Raw genomic sequence first — 11,696 nt, 5'->3', positions numbered from 1 at the left:
ATATTTATTGGTTTGGAGATTGCTAATTTTTTGTAATTTTGTTATAATTTATTTGGAATTTTATTAAAAATTTAGTTTTGTTTTACTTGTTTACCTAATTATATGTTTTAATTAGTTTTATTTAGAAATTATGATTCTATTAGTATATTTATTTAATTAATTAGAGGAATTAGGCAAAATTTATTCTCGCCTGTTTATCAAAAACATATTTTCATGATTTTATATGAAGTATAACCTGCCCAATGACGCTTGTTTAATGGCCGCGGTATTTTGACCGTGCGAAGGTAGCATAATCATTAGTCTTTAAATTGGGGGCTAGAATGAATGGTTGGACGAGGAATAGACTGTCTTTGATTAATTAAAATATAATTTTACTTTAAAGTGAAAAGGCTTTATTTTTTTAAGGGGACGATAAGACCCTATAGATCTTTATATTATTTTAATAGTATTTTGATTAGTAATATAATTATATATATAGTTAGATAATATTTTGTTGGGGTGACGGGAAGATAGTAATTAACTCTTTTTTATTTGATGTTCAATAATTTTTGTTATTTAGAACCATTTTTAGTGATTTAAAGAATAAGTTACCTTAGGGATAACAGCGTAATCTTTCTTGAGAGATCATATCGACAGGAGGGGTTTCGACTTCGATGTTGGATTAAGATATCATTTGGGTGTAGCATTTCAAATTTGATGGTCTGTTCGACCTTTAATTTCTTACATGATCTGAGTTCAAACCGGCGTCAGCTGGCTGGGATTTTATTAAGGCTTGGTGGATATTGTATCTTGCGATGTATTTCTCGTATAGAGAAATTGGCTGTTAAATATAATATTTTTGATTTGGTATTAGAATTGTTGGTATCTGAATAATTAGTCTTCTTTGTATACTTCAAATTAATTTAAAGGCCTTGGTTGCATACTCATCTGTAGCACACATAGGGCTTGTTTTAATAGGAATTATAACTATAGGTACGTGGGGGATAAGTGGTGGGCTTACTTTAATAGTGGCACATGGTCTTTGTTCTTCTGGAATATTTTGTCTAGTAAATATCACTTATGAACGATTAGGTAGTCGTAGTATATTAATTAATAGGGGGATAATTAATTATATTCCTAGATTATCTTTATGATGATTTATATTAAGAATTACTAATATGGCTGATTCACCTTCTATTAATTTGTTGGGTGAGATTAGTTTATTAAATAGAATTATTGGGTGATCATACTTTAGTTTTGTAGGTGTTGCATTGCTTTCTTTTTTAAGTGCTGGGTATACTCTATATTTATATTCTTATACACAACATGGAATATATTATTCTAGTGTATTTTCTTGTTGAAGAAGTAATATTCGTGAATATTTATTATTATTTTGTCATTTATTTCCATTAATTTTTTTAATTATTTTTTGTTCTCCAATATTTCAAAGAATTTAAATTATTTATGTAGTCTAATTAGAATAGTAAGTTGTGGACTTAGTGGTAACTAATAAGTTCCTAAATCAATGGTTTTTAATTTTTTATTACAAGTATAGTATCAATTATTTTATTAATTAGTAGAATAATTTTATTATTATTAGGGATACTATTTTTAGTTAAGGATATTAGAATTTTTATTGAGTGAAATATTTTAATTTGAATAGTTCTAGAATTATTATAACAATATTGTTTGATTGAATATCTTTAATTTTTATGGGGTTAGTTATATACATTTCTTCTATGGTTATTAATTATAGAGGTTCTTATATAGAGGGTGATTATAATATAAATCTATTTATTATTTTAGTTTTATTGTTTGTTGGGTCTACAATGTTTTTAATTATTTCTCCTAATATTATTAGAATTATTTTAGGGTGGGATGGTCTAGGATTAGTTTCTTACTGTCTAGTAATTTATTATCAGAATGTTCGTTCCTATTCTGCTGGAATATTAACTGCCTTGTCTAATCGAATTGGTGAAGTATTTATTTTATTGTCTATTGCTTGGATGTTAAATTATGGTAGCTGAAACTATATTTATTATTTATGATTAATTTCTGATTTTGATATATTATTAATTACTAGATTTATTATTATTGCTGGGATAACAAAGAGTGCACAAATTCCATTTTCTGCGTGATTACCTGCAGCGATGGCTGCACCAACCCCAGTTTCTGCATTAGTTCATTCTTCCACTTTAGTTACTGCTGGGGTTTATTTATTAATTCGTTTTTGGGGATATGTTAATATATACTGTTCTTGGTAGGGTACTCTTATTATTATCCGGATTAACTATATTTATAGCTGGAGTTGGTGCTAATTTTGAATATGATTTGAGGAAAATTATTGCTTTATCTACACTAAGACAGCTTGGATTAATAATGTTAACATTATCTATAGGATTAAAGGAGTTATCATTTTTTCACTTATTAACACATGCTATATTTAAGTCTTTATTGTTTTTATGTGCTGGGGTAGTTATTCATGTTATGGGGGATGTTCAGGATATTCGCTGTATGGGGGGTTTAATTAATAAAATGCCAATAACTATTTCTTGTATAATAATTTCTAGTCTTGCTCTGTGAGGAATACCATTTTTGGCTGGGTTTTATTCTAAGGATTTAATTTTGGAAATATTAAGTATATCTTCTTTTAATTTGGTAATATTTGTTTTATTATGAGTTTCTACAGGTATAACTATAGCTTATAGCTTTCGGTTGAATTATTATTTAGTTGGTAAATCTTATGGAGGTGTTTCATTTCAGTTTTTTTCTGATGATGGTAGGTGGGGAATGTTTAAGGGTATATTAGGGTTATTATTCCTATCTATTGTAGGTGGTTCTTGATTAATATGATTAATCTTTCCTTCTGTTTTTGTTGTTATTATTCCATTTAAATTGAAGATAGGGGCAATTATTTGTATTTTGTTGGGTGGGTGAATTGGATATAACATCACGTCTTTCTCTTTTGGAATTTATCCATTTTTAATAATAAAATAATATACTATTTATTAGGAGGTATATGATTTTTGCCTTACCTGTCTTCGGGGGGGTTAAGTGAAGGTTCATTTACGACTGGAGGTTTATATATTAAGGTTATCGATTATGGGTGAAGTGAACTTATAGGTGGGCAGGGGGTATATAAATATATAAGGAGTGGTTCTTTAAATATTCAATTTATACATTCTAACTATTTTAACATTTATTTTATATTTTCATTTTTAATAGTAATTTTATTAATAATTTATGTGTGTTTATATAGCTTATAATAAAGTATAATATTGAAGTTATTAGGAAGAATATAGTAATTCTGTAAACACTTCTTTAACTTATTTAGAGTTCAGCTTTATCATGAAAAGATAATGTAATTTTATACTAAAGAAATAGTATGAAGAGTATTAATGGAATTTCACCACTAAAGATGGAAGTTAGCAGCCCCCACTTAACATTATACCCCTTAACTGAGGAAATAATCCTAATTTTATTATTAACATTAATATGCCGCCTTCCTTTGGCTTCAGTTAAGTAAGCAAGGGTAGTATATACCAATTTATTCAGGTCGAAGCTGATTGCTTTTGCTTCTTGCTTAGTAAGTAAAGTAAATTGAATTATTCAATACCTTTTGAATGCAACTCAAATGTTATTATTAACTATTACTCTAGTATGCTCATTCTAGTGATCCTTGTGTTCATTCGTGATATAAGCCTAAAAGTAAAATTAATAGGAATAAGAATCTAACACATAATCAATATATTAATTTTGAATTAGTAATAATAACTGTTATTGGTAGTAGTAATACAATTTCTACATCAAAAATGAGAAAAATTACTGCAATTAAGAAGAATTTTATAGAGAATGGAATTCGTGCTGAGGATTTTGGGTCAAATCCACATTCAAATGGTGATCTTTTTTCTCGGTCTGTAATTATATTTTTTGATAGTAGTGTGGATAATATTATTACAATTGAGGTGATCATCATAATTATTAATGAAATACTTATAATTATATTAATTATTTACTTTATTTTATTATAATCTTTTTAATTGGAAGTTAAGCGTACTTTAAATATACTAAGTAAATGTTATCTACCTCATCAATAAATTGAAATATAAAGAAATAATCATACTACGTCTACGAAGTGTCAATATCATGCTGCTGCTTCAAACCCAAAGTGATGTGTTGGTGAAAAATGACATAAGATGTGTCGAGCTAATCATACTCCTAGAAATGTCGATCCAATAATGACATGTAGTCCATGGAATCCTGTTGCTATAAAGAATGTGGATCCATATACTGCATCAGCAATAGTAAATGGGGATTCATAATATTCATATGCTTGAAGAATAGTAAAATATATTCCTAATATTAATGTTAATATAAGTGCTTGAGTTGCGTGTGAATGATTTTTTTGTAATAATCCGTGATGAGCCCACGTTACTGTTACTCCTGAGGCTAGTAGAATTGCTGTATTTAATAAAGGTACTTGTATCGGGTTGAATGGAGTAATTCCCCTTGGTGGTCATAATATTCCTAGTTCAATTGTTGGGGATAAACTTCTATTGAAAAATGCTCAAAAGAATGATAAGAAAAATAGTACTTCTGAAATAATAAATAAAATCATACCTCATCGTAATCCTATTATAACTTGATTTGTATGTAATCCTTGGTATGTTTCTTCTCGTGAAATGTCTCGTCATCATTGAATTATTGTAAGGAGTATGGTTGTTATTCCTATTAGTAATAGTATTATATTTTGTTGGTGAAATCATCTAATCATACCTGTTGTTAATATTATTGCTCTAATGGCCCCTATTGTTGGCCATGGGCTTTGATCTACTAGGTGATATGGGTGGTTTTGGTTTGTTGACGTTAGTTATTTTGATTCTCTGGAATAAATTGCAATTAATAAGGCAAATACATAAAATTGGATAAATGCTACGGCTGTTTCTATAATAATTAATATAATTTGTGCTAAAATTAATACTGAAAGTCCAATAATTTCTAATATTGTTTCTGTATTTCCAATTATTGATATTATTAGATGTTCTACTATTATATTTGCTGCTAATCGCACGGATAAAGTTATTGGACGAATTAAATTTCTAATTATTTCAATACCTACTATGATTGGTATTTATAGTGCTGGTACACCTTCCGGCACTAGGTGTGCTAATATATGTTTTGTGTTATTAATTCATCCGAATAGTATAAATGATAATCATATTGGCAGGGCTAGAGTTAAGGTAAAGACTAAGTGGCTTGATCTAGTAAATACATAGGGGATTAGCCCTATTGAATTATTAAATAAAATTATTGAAAATATACTAATAAATATTAGAGTTCTTCCTTGGTGATTAATTATTCCTAGAAATGTTTTAAATTCTTCGTGTAATTTTATTATTATTATGTTATATAGTATTGAGGTCCGTGATTGTATTAATCAAAATGGAGCTGGAATTATTAATAATCCCAAGAATGTTCTTATTCAATTTAGTGATATATTTATAATTGATGATGTTGGGTCAAATGATGAGAATAGTCTTTTTATCATATTCAATATTTAATTTTTGGTTTATTTCCATTTTAAAATTGTTATTATTTAATAATTTACTATGATTATAGTAGTTAACAATTATGAATAAAAAATAAATTTATATAAATGTTGTAAATAGGATAATTCAGTTTAATGGATATATCTGTGGAATAAAAAAGTATCTATATAGATAATTTAGGTTCGACATTCCTATGTTATATATTAACTAACTCTTTCATTAGAAGTGGTTGTTATATTACTATTTTGTTGTTTAAGAGACCATTACTTACTTTTCAGTCATCTAATTATTCTTGTATAATTTTTATTAATCAATTAATAAAAGATTTGTGAGTTGTAGTTTCAATAATAATTGGTATAAATCTATGATTAGATCCACAAATTTCTGAACATTGTCCAAAAAATAGACCAATTCGACTAATATTTACTCCTGCTTGGTTAAGTCGTCCTGGAGTGGCATCTATTTTAATTCCTATAGATGGTATAGCTCATGAATGTAATACATCTCAGATGTAGTTAATACTCGAATATCTATGTTGATTGGTAGCACTGTTCGATTATCCACATCTAATAATCGAAATGATTCTATTATTATTTCATTTGTTGGAGCTATATATGAATCAAATTCTGCTTTTATAAAATCGGAGTATTCATAACTTCAGTATCATTGATGTCCAATAGTCTTAAGGGTTAGTGAAGGTTGATTAATTTCATCTAATAAATATAATAAACGTAGGGAGGGTAGTGCAATAAAAACTAGGGTAATTGCTGGTATAATTGTTCATATTGTTTCTAATACTTGTCCTTCTAAAAGTATCCGGTTTGTTAATTTGTTATTAAATAATGATGCTATTAGGTATCCTACTAATACTGTAATTATAATTAAAATTAATATTGTGTGGTCATGGAAGAATATTATTTGTTCTATTAGTGGGGAGGATCTATCTTGTAGTCCTATTTGATTTCAGGTTGCCACTTTTAAGTAAGAGTATAACTCTTATATTTGAAGCTTAAATTCAATGCACTTATCTGCCACCTTAAAAATTAGTTGTTAATAAGTAATATTGGAAGTTCTGAGTATGTGTGCTCGGAAGGAGGTGATATTTGATATCATTCAATTGATGACGCTTGTTGTATATTAAATAATGCTGGTCGAGCACTTGTTATACCTTCTCAGGTAATAAAAGTTATAATAATTACTGCTCTAAATGATAAGATTGACCCTAATCTTGAAACAATATTTCATATTGTATATGCATCTGGATAGTCAGAATATCGTCGTGGTATTCCTCTTAGTCCCAAAAAATGTTGTGGAAAGAATGTTAATTTGACTCCAATAAATATTGAAATAAATTGAATTTTTAATCAATCTGGATTTATTATTACTCCTGTAAATAGTGGGAATCAATGTACTAGTCCTGCTATAATAGCAAATACTGCTCCTATAGATAATACATAGTGAAAATGTTCTACAACCTAGTATGTGTCATGTAGTACAATGTCTAGTGATGCATTTGCTAGTATTACTCCTGTTAAGCCTCCTATTGTAAATAAAAAAATAAATCCTAATGCTCATAATATTGATGGGGAGTAGTTAATTTGTGTTTTTTGTTTTGAGAGGTGATACGTCACCGTTGGCGTCGCCTTTACATTGATTTGGTGGGATTTTTGGTTCGTTCCGCTCGCGGAAATACGTATATTTTGGTGGTGGTGGACGCCTTTTCAAAATGGGTCTCCTTGTATCCGCTTCGCTCGGCGACTTCACACGCCATTATAGATAAGCTAAAATCCCTTTTTCTTTCTTTTGGAGCTCCATGCGAACTAGTTTCCGATAATGCTTCGTATTTTCGTTCGCATGTGTTTAATAATCAGTTGTTTGAATCCAATGTTAGACATATATACACTAGTCCATATTACCCAAATCCTTCTCTGGCTGAACGATTCATTCGTAATCTCAAGTCATCCTTAATTTGTTACCACTCTAAAGATAATTCTAAATGGGATCTTCACTTGAATAGCATTGCATTTGCTTTTAATGCTGCTACGCACGATGCCACTCATGCTACGCCGGCGAAGTTAATTTTTGGTCGGGACATCGACGGCCCAATGATTTTTTTTTGGGAATTGCAATCTGATATGGAGCTAGCGGCTCCTCCGTCTCCAGACCGTGCTCACGCCTGGGGAGAGGCTTATCAACATTTAATGCGCTCTTGGCATTCACGCCAACGCAAATACGATCATTCCCGTGTCCAGGTTTCCTATAAACCTGGGGACATGGTTTTGTACAGAGTGTTTCCCTTAAGCAATGCATTCAATAAGACGTCATCTAAGCTCCAAGAACGATGGTCGGGTCCGGTACAGGTTCTTAAAATGTTAACTCCTGTAACAGCACTGCTGGTGGATCCTGATACCAAACAGTTGCTCCGAAAAGCTCACGTGACCCACCTTAAACCATATACCATTCGCAAATTAGACCCTCCGGTGTCACCTGTGGACTTGGGATCTACCCAGGTTGGGCAAACTTTACAGAATCCTAACGCTAATACCTAGACCCTTTTTTTCTAACCTTCTTTAGCTCAATTTTTTTTGATTGTAAAATTGTTATATTATAGAGATATGAAGATGCCTAGGATATAAGTGTAAATGTTATATTCCTGTTATTTTTTTTACTTAAAACAGGCATATTATTGGTATATCAATATGTAAGTGTTTTTTTTTTGATTCAATATGTAAGTTCATTGTGATACAATCTGTGTTTTTATTGTTTTTTGTATGTGGTGCGGGTATATATATACCTATCTTTATTGCACAATAACATATTTGTGAAGTATGCGGCCTTGTAATAATGCTACTTTCCTTCTCTTCCTTCCTTTTGTAATCCATAGTCTTCACTTTTCTATCTCTCTTTCTAATTTCCTTCTTTCTTATTCTTTTGTTGATTCCTTTCCTTTTTTGTTTCATATTTCTCGAGACTACTGCGCTCCTGTTACGCCATAGAAAGACTTTACATCATCTTTGCCTTTTGGACCATGGTATTGAGCATGTCATTACACGCCTACGACAAATTGGATCTACTGTGCAACACTACGCATATACCCCCCCCCCCCTTCTGCTTCGTATTCGTCAGATTGCACGCTTATGGTGCGGCATAAGTTGACTACATATCGCTTATATGTTTGGCTTGGTACCACGTTTTGTGTGTTGTGCGCATATAATGACTTTTGTGTGTATAATTGCTCTCCTCAGATGTTGGAGCCGGGATGGCCAACATGGAGTTGTGTGTCTTTTGGTATGCATGTTTGTTTTGAACCTTTTAGGTTCTAAATTTTTATCTGATTGCATGTACGAATGCATATATGTATGGTGTGATGTTATACCCTGCTCATCTTTCCTTACAAGGGATATATATATATATATATATATATATATATATATATATATATATATATATATCATTAGAATTAGTTTACTCATTTCATGTGCTTGATTTTTGCCTTTTGATGGTTTGGAGGATATATGCTTTGGGATAATTCTTTGCATTCAATTTTCATGAACTGTCATTGTATTTTTGTGGGTATTTTTTCTGCGTATCTTATATGTTGTTTAATCTGTCAAGTTTGCGGTTCAATTCAGAGCGATTTTTGTGTATCTGATTTCTCACGAGATTTTTTTTTTGAGTATTTATCTTTATTGGAATAACGTACTATAATCATGCTCATTGTATTTTGGTATTCTTGTTATAATTGTTCTATTTAAATTTTTTTTGGGTTGTTAATTTACAGGTTTCAGGTTTTAGGTTGTCAAGCCTATTGATGCTACTTAGCCGTTTAGGCCTTTTTCCCTATTTTTTTTTTGTTTTGAGAGGTGAATCCTCTTTTCCCCAAGACCCGGGAATTTGTAATATTCACGTACTCGAGATTTCTTCCGTGAATATTACACGTACCATTGAGTACGATTATAGAGTTCATTTGTTAAATAAACTCTCCAACCCAATAGACGGTAGCTCCACGTCGTCTGCTTCGTGTCTCCGTCTATTGGCCATAACAAAAAACTACTCTCTCCTTTTCTCCCCCCTTTTTTTTCTTCCCCGACGATTCCGATCGGGAACACAGCAGTTCGCATTCAGACTCCACGTAGTGCCTTATCAGCCCAGCAGCAACGACACGGGAAAGCTCGCCTTGAACTTTACTTCCTTCGGAAACCTATTGAGACCACGAAAATGGAACACGTTTAGCAGCAGCTGCAATTACGGTCTCAAGTGGAAATACTTAACTGCAGTTTTTGGTACCAGAACAGTTGAGTGTACTTGGTTTACGACTAGAGCTCCGAAGGAATACATATAAGGTAAATTGGACTTTACTATCAAATACTCCCGTTGTCTGCTTGCTTGTGGAACTGTTCCTTTTTTTAAAATTTTTGCACACGTGATCGACGTATGTTATCCCTCCTTTCAGTTTTAGACTTGTTTCGTTGTTGCAATAACGAGTACTGTGAATTTGAGTGACTGCACGATTATTACTCCTAATTATCGTCGCAACGAAAACTTACAAAATGCCTTCTAGTGTGAAGTGTTCGTTTTGAGCACGCTGCCCGTACCAAACGACGGTAGTAGTAAAAAAGGGCTTACTTAAATGGAACCACTTCTCTTTTATTTTGGTTGAGCCCGTGTTAATTGACAGAGGAACCATTTGGATAGTTAATAGTGTTGTTGAAGAGCTACTGGGAGTTTATCCTGAATTGCTTTAACTACGCCCCCCCCCTTTTTGGTAACCCGTACAACATACCCCGCATCTTTCCGATTTCAATCCAGTACCCACCAAATAACCAACACGGTAGCATCAACGGCCATGCAATAAAAATTGTATTACAAAAAAAAAAGAGAAAAGGAAAATAATTGTAGTCTATTACTGATAAGATAGGTTACCACTCTTAATGCTGTTGATATTTGTACATTTATAATGCACATGTTACGATCGTAATTACTCCTTGGGAGACTGAATTGTTAATCAGAGTCCTGATGGACCTTTTTATAATAGTTGTTGTGAACAGAAATTAAACAGATTGTTGAGAGGAAGTTGAATTTTACTTGTTTGATTAGAAGCTTTTACCCCTGTTATCTCTGAACAATCTTTTGCTCTGGTTGATTAGATTATCGCATAATAAGGTAGGATATGTCTTGCTCCTGGTAACCTCCTTTCTTTGCTTTTTTTCTTTGACAAGACTAAATCTTAGAAACGCCGCATTTAACTTTATTAGCGACGTGTGAGAAAGGTGTAAGTCATTAAATTGATATGCGGAGTGTTATCCAATTACTTACGCTAGAGTGTTCTTGGTCTTGAATTTTAACATATCATTGTTCCTATCTACATATATGTATATATATATATATATATATATATTTATTTGTTTTTTTATACATGCAGTAATATTCTCATTTCTTGCAGCATTATTGACAAAATAAAGTGAACGGAATCATTTGATTTCGACCGTTCCATTGGATTCCAAAGTATACTGGAACCTGACGTGACCTTTCTGTGACTTGCCTTGTGTTCGAGAATATAGGGCCAACAGAAACGTCGCGTCAGATTGTGTTTGTGACCCTTGCTTGGGTGTAGGCGTTGACAATTGTAATTTACCGCGCGCTTCCAGTATAGTTTTACCATCAATTCGGGCAAGTCAGCGTCCTCCCTAACACAAGCGTTACAAAGCTAACATGCAACAACTATTCCACTCACCCCTATTGACTTTACGTCTACCAAATAAACTAAAATTTACATTACAAACACACATACTTTCAACCTTCTGGCAACAAAAGAGACTCTCTGTATGTATAGAGATGGGAATCACCTACCATATAATAAATAATCTCAGTTTTTTTTATTCCCGGTGACAGAATATAGTGGCTTTAGACTGTAAGTTCAGTTCGATTATCCTATTTGTACAAAAAGTGAACTTAAAAAGAAAACAATAAAATAAACAAAAACAATACGATACTTGCTTTTTTAATATTTAATTCTCATTTCTTCGCTTGTTATTTTGCGTGTCCCAGTAACCTAGCTTGCAATTCCCCTTCTCCTTCTAGCGATTCTCCCTGATGTGTTCTTCCTGTTTCACGAACAGTCCAGAACTTTCCAGAACTGTTTGCATTAAATTGCAGATTTATCATCCG

The 11,696-nt window shown here is 31.7% G+C and overlaps 2 pseudogenes; both read right to left on the bottom strand.

Annotated features, from left to right (window-relative positions):
• Positions 1-4,069: 4,069 nt before the first annotated feature.
• On the bottom strand, positions 4,070-4,849 carry LOC145982298 (cytochrome c oxidase subunit 3 pseudogene; annotated as a pseudogene).
• A 989-nt stretch (positions 4,850-5,838) lies between these two features.
• Positions 5,839-10,318, bottom strand: LOC145982297 (cytochrome c oxidase subunit 2 pseudogene; annotated as a pseudogene).
• Positions 10,319-11,696: the final 1,378 nt, after the last annotated feature.

Source organism: Lepisma saccharinum, unplaced genomic scaffold (genome assembly GCF_977018435.1).
Source record: "Lepisma saccharinum unplaced genomic scaffold, izLepSacc3.1 HAP1_SCAFFOLD_76, whole genome shotgun sequence".
Lineage (NCBI taxonomy): Eukaryota > Metazoa > Arthropoda > Insecta > Zygentoma > Lepismatidae > Lepisma > Lepisma saccharinum.
Note: the sequence above shows the minus strand (reverse complement) of the source record. Positions and strands in the feature narration are given on the sequence as shown.